We start from the raw sequence: 13,492 nt of genomic DNA, 5'->3' as shown, positions 1-13,492 counted from the left end.
GTCTCCCTGGTGTTTACTTGAACATTCTTTGGAATCCTAGTTATCTTTGTTGCTCTAGATATTACATCATGCAAGCTTCATGTATAGGATACAAGTATCAACATTTTATCAGTTTGAGTGAAATATAGAATCCTTCCCTTCCCTTACATTTCAGTCTCATTCATAATATGGTTTGTTAAATATTTCCTCTACATACATTAAGAAGCACATTAGACAGTATAATGATTTGTACTTCTAATCCCAAACATAATTTAGATAACTCAAGATGAGAAGGAAATCTATTGTTTATACACATATGTTTTGAACTCTCTGTTGTTCATTCTTCCCTTCTGATGTTGCAAGACTTCTTATTTTGTCATTTCTGGTTAGAGAAATTTCTTTAGCCAATATTTTTTAATATTCATTTTTTTTAGTTGTAGTAGGACACAACATCTTTATTTTATTTATTTACTTTTATGTGGTGCTGAGGATCGAACCCAGGGCCTCGCACATGCTAGGCAAGCATTTTACTGCTGAGCTACAATCCCAGCCTTCTTTAGCCCATATTTTAGATCAAGTCTTCTGGCAACAAATTCCCTTAGTTTATCTTCATCTGATAATATGTTTTCTTATTTATTGTTGAAGAATATTTCACTATATGCAAAATTATGGATAATAATACTTTTTTCCCCAACATTTGAAAAATGTGCCAGTTCCTGGGTTCATGGTTTCAAATGATGAATCTTCTCTCATTCAAATTGCTTTATCCTTAGAGGGAAAGTGTCCTTTCTCCTTCAAAAGTCTCAAGATTTGTCTTGTCCTTAATTTTTTGGAAGTTTGTCAATAATGTGTCTTGTTATAGATTTTTTGCAGTTTATCCTATTTCAATTCTGGTTGGCTTCTTGCATTTATAGGTGTATAACTTTTGCAAAACTGGGGGATTTTTGAGCCGTGATTTCTTCAAATACTTTTTGGCCTCATCTTCCTTTTCCTCTTATTTTGGGACTCTGATGGCACAAATGTTATATCTTTCAATATGGTCCCAAAGTTTCTAAGGTTCTACTCATCTTTCAAGTCTATTTTATCTCAATTTCAAAGATTGGGTAATTTCTCACTTTATATTCAAGTTCACTTATATTTCCTCTGGCCAGTCTATTCTGGTATTGAGCCTATCATGTTTTAAATTTTGGTTATTGTATATTTTAGTTTCATAATTTTAATTTATATAGTATAGAACCAGAAGCAACTTTTAGTATACAAGCTCTACAAAGCATACGATACAAGGACATATAATATGGAGATTTTTTATTTCATGAGAGTGATAAAGAAAGAGAATATGTAATGACCAAGATAAATCATAAATACTTAACAATGTGAATAGGGAAAGAAAGTACAATCCAATCCAGACACAGAACACACATAGTAGATTCCTATACTGAAGAGCATGGTGCATTAGAGAAACTGATAAATTATATTGGGCTTGGAGGTGTAGTGTGTGCAGCAAATAACCAGGGAGACATACGAGATGATTATGGAAGGCACAGGACTATAGGCAAAGGTAGGAAATTTATTCTGTATTCCAAAAGTGAAATGATAGCAGATGAAAAATTTATGCAGAAAAGTGACATTTTATAACTTGACTTAAAAACTTACTTTGGGCTGTCAGTGAACAAAGAAAAAGAATTATTAGCAGGGAAAACAAAGCAAGAGATGATGGTGGTCTGGATTAGGGTACCAGGGTTGGGAAATAGGCAAGTAGATATATGCAGAATATATTTTGGAGATATAACTAACAACTTGGTTAAATGTTGGCAATAAAGCAGGAGGGATATATAGTAAAAGAAGAGTCAAGGCCTAACAGCAAACTACTTCATGCTTGAGTATTGTTGTAGAGTGACAAAATATGTAACTATACTCATAATTTCCAAAAAAAATCTCAACATTCAATCACTTGCTTGAGCCTCAAACCCTGGGAGGTAGTGATGATTACCCTACTAATATTGCCACAACCATGATCACTACCATAATTTGACAGATTATTAAATTAAGACTCAGGAAAATCAAATGATTTACACAAGGTCAAATAGCAAGGAAAATGAGATAATGCATTTCCTAACCCCAAGAAAAAGAACTTTTAGCTTCTCTTTTTATGAAGCTCCACATTAAACTAATTATTCTCAACATCAAGCCAAAGTCTTCCTGGATGAAGGGCCTATAAAAAATGCATGAGAGTATACTCATTCTCCCAACAAACCCATCAGGCAAGAAGACTTCCCTGAGGGCTTTCCTTTTACCAATTAAGTATCCAGATCTGTTATTCTCAGAGTGAGAATTGCTAGAAGAATCTATTTCTAAAGTGCCCTTGTTTAAATGACTACTTCAAGGGCATGTGCATGGTAGATCCCATGCTAGGCCTGGTGTTTCATATGTGTCTACTCATTTATGGGACTTATTCCCAATATCTAGTGCAGGTTCCACTACTGGAGAAAGGAGAAATGGATTCCCCATCCCAATCAGAGTTTAGTAATATCTACTAAACATCTTAAAAATGGATATCCAATTAGGCCCTAAGAGGTCTTATAGACCTACCTTGATAAATTACCAAAAACAGGTATATATAGTCATGTTTCATATCATGTTGTGAAACCATGAAGGAAAATTAATGATTAATAGTATTAATGAAAAAATAACACAGTTAACAGCACACTTAATAATGAAAGACTGAAATCCCCATTATAAGTAAAAATATAAGGAAGTAAGTACAACGTATGCTATTTCTATTAACCATTACAGTGGAGATTCTTAGGGAGGGAAAAAATTCAAAGGCATAAAAATTGGAAAGAAATATGTAAAACTATTTTTCTTCCCTAATTAAATAACATTGTATGCTGAGATCCCTAAGGAATAAAAAAAACTATTAAAAATTGTTATTGTTTGGATGTGAGGTGTCCACCAAAAGCTCATATGTGAGACAATGCAAGATGGTTCAGAAGAAAAATGTTTGGGTTGTGAGAGTCTTAACCCAATCAGTGAATTAATCCCCTTATAGGGATTAACTGAGTGGTAACTGAAGTGTTGGTAGGGTGTGGCTGGAGGAGGTGGGTATTAGGGCATAGCTTCCTTGTAAATATTTGTATCTGGAGAGTGGAGTTTCTCTTTCTGCTTCTTGATCACCATGATGTGAGATGCTTCCCTCTGCCTCACACTCTGCTATGATGTTCAGCTGCATCTGGAGCCCAGAGAAATTGAGCCAGCCTTCTCTGAACCAAGACCTCTGAAACTGTGAGCCCTAAAATAAACTGATGCTCCTCTATAATTGTGCTGATTGGGTCCTTTAAGTCATAGCAGCAAAAAAACTGACTAAATTGCGTGGAATATAACATGTAACACTTAATACTAGAATTATTAAGTGAATTAAGCAATATTTCAGGATATAAGATCTTTGTACAATAATCAATTCTATTTCTATATATGACAACAAACAGCAGAAAATGAAATTAAAGGCAACAAATTTATTTAAAATACTATAAAAATAAAATACTGTACTTGATGAAGACCTTGGTGGTAAGCTCTAACCCTGACTTTTTCACAAAATTTTAACAGCAGCATTCCTGGATTCCTCCATGGCTTTCTCAATAGTTTATTTCCAAGGAGATTCAGGAAGTCTTAATCCAAATGAGACCCTAGTGTGCTCTTTTGAAGATGAGTTTGTAAATTACTCCTACTCTTCCTATCCTTATTCTCTTCATCCCTATGCATATGCCTTACAAGATAATCTGCTTAGCTATTAATGGGTAAAGTAAAATCAGATCATGTCTTGCCTTTTCACAAGGGATATCATAATATTCAAAGCTTTTTTTTTTTTTTCAGAAATGACATCCAGATGTTGGAAATCCAAGAACTATGTTAAGTTAGAGGAAGGCAGGAGCAAAGGGGCAAGCTGACCTTTTTAAGGTGCTCAGGAAGAGGTACCTAAATCCATCTTATTATTAATTGATCCTACTCATGGATATTCATTGAATACAAAATGTATATTCATTGAAGCCAAAAGGTCTATTGCAGTGCAGTCAAAATCACTTTGATATAGCAATGAGGAGACCTGGGATCTAGTGCCAATTTGTCCTGAACTAGCCTTGATATAATAAAAAGGGTATTAAATGAGAATCAGAAAAACTTCAATTCTAGCAACCAGCCAAATTTATATTGGTAAAATCCTTTCTATCTGTGCTGCATTTTCCTCTTCTGTAATATGAGAAGTTAAACTCAATCTTTTCAGGCTCTAAGATAACAAAATTATATTATTTGGTTATCTTCTGGCCTTGCTGAGCAGTTACATCAGCAGCCTCAGATGGCACTCAGTAAGTTATTGTGTGAACAAGGTGACTGGACAGAGTGGAGAAGGAGATTAGTACATGCAGGATCACTGCCATTGGTTTTCATCTGGCAAAGATTACAATCCACATCCCATCATTTCCTCACTTGGCAATAATCCCCAGAGTCACAGATCTATATTTACCTAGCCAATGTGATATACAAAATAAGAAAGGGCCTAGGGATACTTGGTGAATACTGGTGCCAGGCATATTTGGGTTTAAATCCTGATTCTACCACTTTCTACATGTATGACTTTGAGAAGTTTACTTTATATTTGATTTTCACCAGTCAATGCTGATCAAACTAATATCTTCCTTGCAGGTTTTTTTTTTCAGGGGGGGATTAAATAATTTAATGATAGTAAATTGCTTATAATATAACATGTAAATAAGCATTTATCTTTGACCCCTTCATGGAGGGAGTGGAGTAGGCACTTTTACAGCTTGGTGAACACCGGCAGCTTCTTCATTTGCCCTGAGGAGGTTTGTCAGTTTCTGGATGAGCACACAGGAAACGAAAACCAAATATAACCTCATCCACACCTTCATCATGCAGACTAGCAGTAAAGTTATCACAAAGAGCAAGACCAGAATTGTTGAGAAAACTCCTGAGATTTCCAATGAAGATACTTATGGGGCAAAGAGTTTATATTTGGCTCATGCCTCTGTCTTCCACAGAACAGTTAGCAAGAGAAGAAATATTCTAAGATTTTGAACACAGTCTGTGAAAGAAAACCAGGAGAATTAGTGACTCCTTGAATGTCCTTTCTTTGACCCTGCCTCACTCTAGGGATTAGAGGTCTGGTTCCCAATGCCTGGAGATCAAAAGTCACCAGATTGAACTCTCAAGCCACTACCAGTTGAATATTGTTATGATTCTGGGCAGGAGATCTTTAGTGGCCAGGAAATAAACAGCCCAACAAGAATAACATATTTCAGAAGTCACAAATGCTGGATTATGAAACCACATGCCAAGTACTCTTTAAATAATAAGGGATTCTGGGAACTATATGAATGCTAAAGTAGGCCACCAGCCAACAAAGTGGTTGAGGCCTCTCTTATAGCACTACTAGATCCTGAATATGACAAAACCAAATTTCTTTAACTCCTTTTTGCCATTCACAATAGTCTGAACCATCATGGAATAAGAAGAGCAGGAAATGGAGACAAATGTTATCAGCCTGCTGGATCTTTTGTTAGGGTACCACATAAACTGACTCAACCAACCACTAGACCTAAAGCCCCTTGAACAAAAGTATTATGGTTGTCTTGTTCTGTGTCTTCTGTAGAGTGAACACTAAATAAATGATTGCTGAGTGGATGGATGAATGGATGGGTGGGTGGATAAATGGATGTGTAGATGAGTGAATTGTGTTAGAAAAAGGAAGGCAAAGAAATTGGGAGACACACACAAACACAGACGCACACACAAGAACACAAAATAAATTAGGAAACAGGTTTTAGTTCTTGCCACTAACTGGCATATAGTTTGTAGCAAGTTTTTTTTTTCTTTCTCTTTCACTCAGTCTCTGTATATATCACATGATTATCTTAAAAGCCTTGCCAACTCAATTTTTATTGATAGATATAGATGTAGATATGGATAGATATAGATATATTATGATCACCTAGGGTGTTGATTGCTAGCCCTTGTTTAGGAGTTCATTACTAGATTATCCCTTGCTATCTTCAAAGGCTATTGAGTTATTAGAATGACGTAAGAAAATTCCTTCTGGAGGGAGACAAAACATCACAAAGTGAAGAATGTGGATTATGAACAGATTTAGCAGTCCAAATTTCAATCCTGCTTGTTCTATTCTATTTATGCAGGTTGAATATTTAAATTTTTCCCTAACAATGTGGTTGACAAAGGCCAAAATTTCAAAGTTTAAGCCAGTCAAAGGGTTTAACACTCCCAGTTTTGAATTATATATTTCACTTGTGGATAAAGCAGAGCTGCCTTTACTGTAGGTGTTGCAGGACTTGAAACTTCTTTCCAGATAGGAAGGTTGGATTCTTTTCTTGTCAAAATATATAAGGCTCATGCCTTTTGGTGCTGATTTCTTTTATTATTCAGCATTAAAGGAGAATAAAATGATGGCATTTGCAGGTAAATAGAGTTGGAAAACATTATGCTAAGTGAAGTAAGCCAATCCCCCAAAAAACAGATGCTGAATGTTTTCTCTGATATGAAAATACTGATCCATAATGGGGATGGGGGAAGCATGGGAGGAATGAAGGAACTTTAGATAGGGCTAAAGGGGATGGAGGGGAATGGAGGAGGCAGGGGGGAGGCTAGGAAAGATGGTAGAATGAGATGGACATCATTATCCCAAGTACATGTATGAAGACATGAATGGTGTGACTTTGTGTCCAATCAGAGACATGAAAAATTGTGCTCTGTATGTGTACTATGAATTGAAATGCATTCTGCTGTCATATATAACAAACTAGAATAAATAATTGTTTTTAAAAAGCAGTGGAAAGACAGAACTTGAATCCTTCCAGGATAAAAATAATTAGAAAAAGGAAAAAAAAATGTACTAATATTTCCTAAACAACAACTATGTGATAGGCAATATAACATGTTACCATAGTTTTATAATTTATTTGTTTTAACCATTTTATTTAGAAATAGTTGACATATGAAAACTACTTATATTTAAAGTATATAATTTGATAATTTTGAACATATGCATACACCTATGAGATCACCACTACAATCAAGATAACAAACAAATCGATCACCTCTAAATGTATTCCACTTAATGAATGAGAAAACTGGGGTTCAAACTGATAATGTGATTCAGAATCATGATTCCAGAGATTGTTTAGCATGTAAGAATGATCTAGTCCTATATTTTTAAAGTTTGATTACAATTTTAAAATATAATTTAAATATTTGATGGAAAAAAGAAACTCAAAGTGTGCTGGGCCAAATTTAATACATTTGAGATACTATAGGAGCATGTGCCGTAGGTAAACTCACCTCCATGGAGACCTCATAATATGCCAATATTCTTTACATATTTGAAAATTCTTATAAATATGTCATTGATTCAGAAGATTGGAAGTCTATACTTGGCTCTTTTTGAATCCAGGCCTGCACGTGTCTGCTCATATCAAAGTCTAATAAACAAGTTATCCACTACTCATCAGTATTTATAAAATCTTTCACACAATTGTGCAATAAAAATTGGATGCTGAACATATTATCATTAAGCCTATTTAAAAAAATGTTTGTGTTTTGTCAAAATGGCTTAATTGTTCACTTTGACATTATAATAAGCAGATTACATTCTTTGAAATGTAATCCCTTTCAAATGTGTCAGATCATATCAGTTCTCTATTTGAAACCCTGAAAAAGCTTCCCAGCTTACTCAGAGTAAAAGGCAAAATCTTTACCGTGACCTACAAATATACCTATATCCATGACCTCTCTGAACTCCTCTCGCATCACTCTCCTTCTTACCCCAAACACAGTGGCTTCCTTGATGTTCCTGAAAGGCAAGACCTCAGGGCCTTTTGCACACATTGTTTGTCGTTCTGGAATAATCTTCCTCCAGACATATGAATTCTTAACTTTTCCAATATTTTGCTAAAAATTCTCCTCTCAGGGATTCCATGATCACCTTTTGTAAAAATTGTACCATTCTCCCAGAACACTACATTCTCCTTCATTTTTTATTTTTTCCATAACATTTATCTTCTTTTGAAATATTATTTATTTTACTATTTCTCCGTATTTCAGTGCATTTTACATAAGGGCACAGAATTTTTTTTATTGTTTTTCTATTCCTATTTTAATTTTTTGTTTGCTTTTTAAGTTATATATGGCAGTAGAATACATTTTGACATATCATACATACATGGGGTATAACTTACCATTTTTGTGGTTGTATATGATGTGGAGTTACACTGTTCATGTATTCATAGATTAATATAGGAAAGTTATGTCAGATCATTCTATTGGCTTTCCTATACCAAACCCCACTCCCTTTCCTTCATTCCCCTTTGTCTAATTCAGTGAACTTCTATTCTTCCCTCTGACTATTTATTGTGAGTTAGCATCCACATATCAGAGAGAACATCTGGCCTTTGGTTTGGGGGATTGGCTTATTTCACTTAGCATGCTAGTCTGCAGTTCCATTCATTTCCTGGAAAATGCCATAATTTCATTCTTATTTTTTTTTTGCCGAGTAATATTCCATTGTGTATATATACCACATTTCCTTTATCCATTCGTCTGTTCATGGCCATATAGGTTAGTTCTATAGCTTAGTTATTTTGAATTGAGCTAAAGGGCATAGAATTCCTGTCTGTGTATTTATCACTGTACCAACAATACTTAGAACATTGTCTCATGCACAGCAAGTGCTCAATATGTATTTGTTGAATAAATTGATCAATGTGCTATTAAAATACATTTAAACAAATAATATTCCACTTATATGCACATATAATAAGATTCAATGTAAGATTTCTTTGCAACATAAATAATAGGCTAGCTAAAATAGTTTAAAGACTAATGATCAAGTCCTAATTCTTCACATTAAGATGGACAAAATGGAATCTAGAAATGCATCTCAAAAAGTTTTATTGTAAAAGAAAAAACTTCATCTTCTTCTTTCCTCAAGATTTATTTCATTTCTCCTAGTTTACTTCCAGTATTCTCTATTTAGAGAAAACAGGGAGTCTGGGGCCTCTGAGAACCTAATCCACATTGACCCATTGAGACATATTAGGTTGGGGCAAGAAAGCAGAAAATTTGTGTCAGAATCAGCAAGGTCTCCAGAAAAGTACTGGGCATAAGGCTATAGGGTGAGGGGTTGAGGATTTAGGGAGAATGTTAGGTGAAGAGTTGGTTGCTGTGAGGTTATCCCATAAACACTGACTAGGTATTCTCATTCAATCAGGCATTCAAGGCACTATTGTTCATAGCCAGCTTGAGAAAGCTGCAACTGAAACTGGCCTCTAAATATCCTCTGGCAATATGCTGACTTCTGTGGTTTCTAGACCACTTCCAAATTTCCTTTATATAATCAATGACTCTCAGGCCTAAAGATCTGGAAAGGCTCCTCTAAGATTATCTAGTCTAATAATCTTATTGGATGAACAGTGGACTATGGACCAGCAAGGAAAAAGTCATTCATCCAGGAAACGGCAATGCTGTAACTAAAGTCATGCTTAGTCTTTTTGCTACTTACCCCCACTCATCAAATTCTCTTTTCACTAGTATCACAGGAACTCAGAGCTGGAAAAGATTAGGTAATCAAGTCCAACCTCTATAAGTCAATTTGGAGTTTAAATATCTGTGAAAACTAATTCTCCTTTTCTGTGGATATATCCAGTGATGGGAGATCATTCCATATAAGGTAGTTCATTCTTTCCATTTGTGGCTGTGGGAGTTATAAAGTTTGTTATTTACCCTCATGTTTATTGAAAATACTAGTGTGCCTTCCACTAAAAGGTATCCATTATATCTATAGGGCTCACAGGGACCCCACCTACTTATTCCCTTTGCAATAGGATAACCCTTCTGAGGGCTGAGAACAGCAAACATATTGCCCTTGAGTCTTATCTGAGTCAATCTAAGAAGCTCTATGTTTTAATCAATTTTATAGAACATAGGTCCCATATCTCTCCCCATCTGTTCACTTTCTTTTGTGTACCCTCCCATTTTATGTTGTCATATTTAAAGTTGAGGACATGCATTAGCTGAGCACAGACCTCCAAGGAAGTTTGACTAGGGCAGAGACCTTCTCTATCTATCATTCTTGTGTCTATAGATGCAGTTTGAGGTTACTTTGGCTTTGGAGAGTGCCAAAACTGACTTTCTGCACCTGATCACCTAGAACTTTTCATAAGGATTTAGCTGACTTCTGGTTTCCAGTTAGATATATTAGGAGCTTGACAGTTATAACCCCATCATCAAAAAGTTTTTACAAATCTGAAAAAAAACTTTTATTTCATCCATGACAAAACTGAAGTCAGAAGGAGACCTGTACCCAAAATTTGAGACACAGAGAGGAATATATGATCACAGCTTACCAGAGCAGAAGCTCAAGAGGAGAAATATCTATGAGGACCAACACCTAACTAGGAACACCTAATCTATAATTGATGAATACTTGGAACCTCATAAGGATGAACTAGAAAGTTCAAAATTACAGGAGGAGGGCAGTCTTAATAGGCCCCCATATTTTCTGGAATTTTACCACCCGTAACCCTGCTAGATTCTCACAGTGAAAAAAAAACCCTTATGCTTCTAGCAAAAAGAAGGAAAAAGTCATTTTGAAAAAATAAATAAATAAAGCCCAGAGCATTCTGTTCATTTGGGCCTGCCCTCCGTCAAGGGAAATGATTTTTCAGAGACTAACTAAATTAAGTAAAGGAAAATACCCAAGTCCAGCATGCTCTAGCCTTCTATATGGATGAATGAGGAATGTTATACTCTTTCCCTTCCTAGTCTTTCATATCAGGGAAAGGAAATACCAAAATCTAGATCCATCCAGCTTCCTTGTCTTTCCTAAGGGGAGGGGGGACTGAGAAGGCTCATGAAAGTCATATCCCAGGGGAACAGGTTCACTGAAAGTCTGAAATGTTCTTATACAAATATTGAATTTGTTCTCTACTCCCACACATTTCTGCCACATTGATGGGACTCCTGTATAATAACAGGGATTAAAACAGAAAGAATGAGATCTACATGTCTCTTATCTTATATAACAAGAAGTCCCCAGAGAAACACAAAGCAACAGGGAGACCAAAAGGAAAGAAAGAAGAGTACTGAAAGAAATTTTCAAATCTGACACCTATAGCAACCAGTAAACACAGCCAAACTTCTTATCTAGATAAACACAGAATCTTACACTTTTTGTTCTTTTTACATGTACATGACGGTAGAGTTTATTTTGACAAATTGTACATACATGGAGTATAATGTATAGCCTACTTGTCTTAGCAATTTTACTCAGTACCTGTCATGTACTGCCTTCAAAAAATAACAAGGAATAGTAATTTTAAATGCACACTTTGAAGAGAAAGTATATGCATGAGAAGAAGACTCAGATATGAAATAGATGATATAATTATCAAACTTGGAATTTTAATGCTAATGGCTCTAATAAAAACAATAAGCAACATGTAAGAACAGACAGGTTACATAAGCAGTGAGACAGAATTTGAAAGAAAGAGCTAAAAAGAAATGTTAGTAATCAAAAACAGTATAAGAGAAATAAAGGATGATTATAATGGGCTCATTAATTAGAAACAAACAAGGAAAGAATGAGTAAGCTTGAGATATGTTATTAAAAACTTCCAAAACTGAAATGGAAAGATAAAAATATTAAAATTATATAAAAGAATAACCAAGGCCTACATGATAATTACAGAAGTTATGAACACATATAATGGGAATACTAGAAGAAGAAAGAAAAAATGGACCAGAGGAAATGTTTGGAGCAATACAGGCTGAGAATTTTCAATAAATAATGACTGACACAAAGTTTAAATATCCAGGAGGCATGGAGAGTACCAACTATGATAAATATTCCAAAAGGCCTATGTCAAGGCATAGCATATTCAAATTTCAGAAAATCAAAGACAAAGTAAGTCCTCAAAGAATCAATATTGGCTAGAAGCCTCTTACCTATGAAGAAGCAATATTAAGAATTGCATCAAACTTCTCATAGAAACCATATAATCAAAAAGACTGGAACAAAATGTTTGAAGTCATTAAAGAAAGAAAAAACACCAACATTAATTCTGTATCCAACAAAATTATCCTTCAAGGTGAAAGAAATAAAAACTTTCTAAGATAAGGTCTGAATAGATTTATTTTCAATAGACTTTTATTGCAAGAAATGATAAGAATAGGTCTTAAGAGACAAGGAAAATGATAGAAGTACCCACAGAAAGAAAGAGCTCTCAAAAAGGAATAAATGAGGATAAAATAAAATATTTTCATTTTCTATTCTAATTTTATCTAACAGATAATTATTTGTACAAAAAATTACAGTGTATTTGTTGATGATATCTTCTAGATAAGTGAAATAAATGACAACAGTTATAGGGGCTGTGAGGGAAAAAGATGGAAATACTTTTTTATAAGGAAACTTCACTACCTGTGAGGCAGTACAGTATATTATTAGAAAGTTAATTAATTAGACTAAATTGTAAATGGATGGTGCAAATTTTAGAACAATCACTAAAAAGTAAAAAAAAAGAAATATAATTTTCTGATAAAAGAGGAGAGAGAATAGAATCATAGAAAATATTCAGTTAAAAACAGAAGGCAGAGAAAGAATGAATGACAAAAAGTGAAGGAACTGGATTAGTCACAATTAATAAAACAACAATAAATACAATAGATACTAAACCAAGAAAATCAATACTCATCTTAAAAACCATTAGTCTAAACACACAAATTAAGTGACAGCAACTCAAAATAGAAAAAAAAGATAAGATTCAAATATATGTTGCTTTTAAAAATCCACTTAAATATGAAGTCACAGATTCAAAGGGATACAGAAAGATATACTATGATAACACTGAATAAAAGAAATCTGAATATCTGTATAATTTTCAGAAAAGTATATTTTAGATCAAGAAAAATTATCCAGTATAAAGAGGAGTATTATATCATATTAAAATGACAAATTCTCCAAGAAAACATAACAGCTATTAATGTGCATGTGCTTAAAAACAAAGAATCCCCAAATTATATGAGGCAAAATCTGAATCCACTATTGTAGTTGGTGGCATCAGCACCAATCTGTCAACATATGCAGAAGGCATAAAATCAGCAGGGACATAAATGAAATCCATACCACCATAATAAACTGGATTTCATTGACTATTTAATCCAACATGTGCAGAATATACATTATTATCAAGCTAATACGGAACATTCACTGGGATGTACTACATTCTTTATCACAAAACACACCTTACCACCTTACCCAGCTATCTCACTCCTTGGTTTATACCCAAAGGACTTAAAATCATTGTACTATAGTGATGCAGCCACATCAATGTTTATACCAGCTCAATTCACAATAGATGCCCTTCAACAGATGAATGAATAAAGAAAAATGTGGTATATATACCCAATAGAATGAAATTATGACATTTACTGG

This window comes from Marmota flaviventris, chromosome X, assembly GCF_047511675.1.
Source record: "Marmota flaviventris isolate mMarFla1 chromosome X, mMarFla1.hap1, whole genome shotgun sequence".
Lineage (NCBI taxonomy): Eukaryota > Metazoa > Chordata > Mammalia > Rodentia > Sciuridae > Marmota > Marmota flaviventris.
This window is presented reverse-complemented; position numbering follows the sequence as displayed.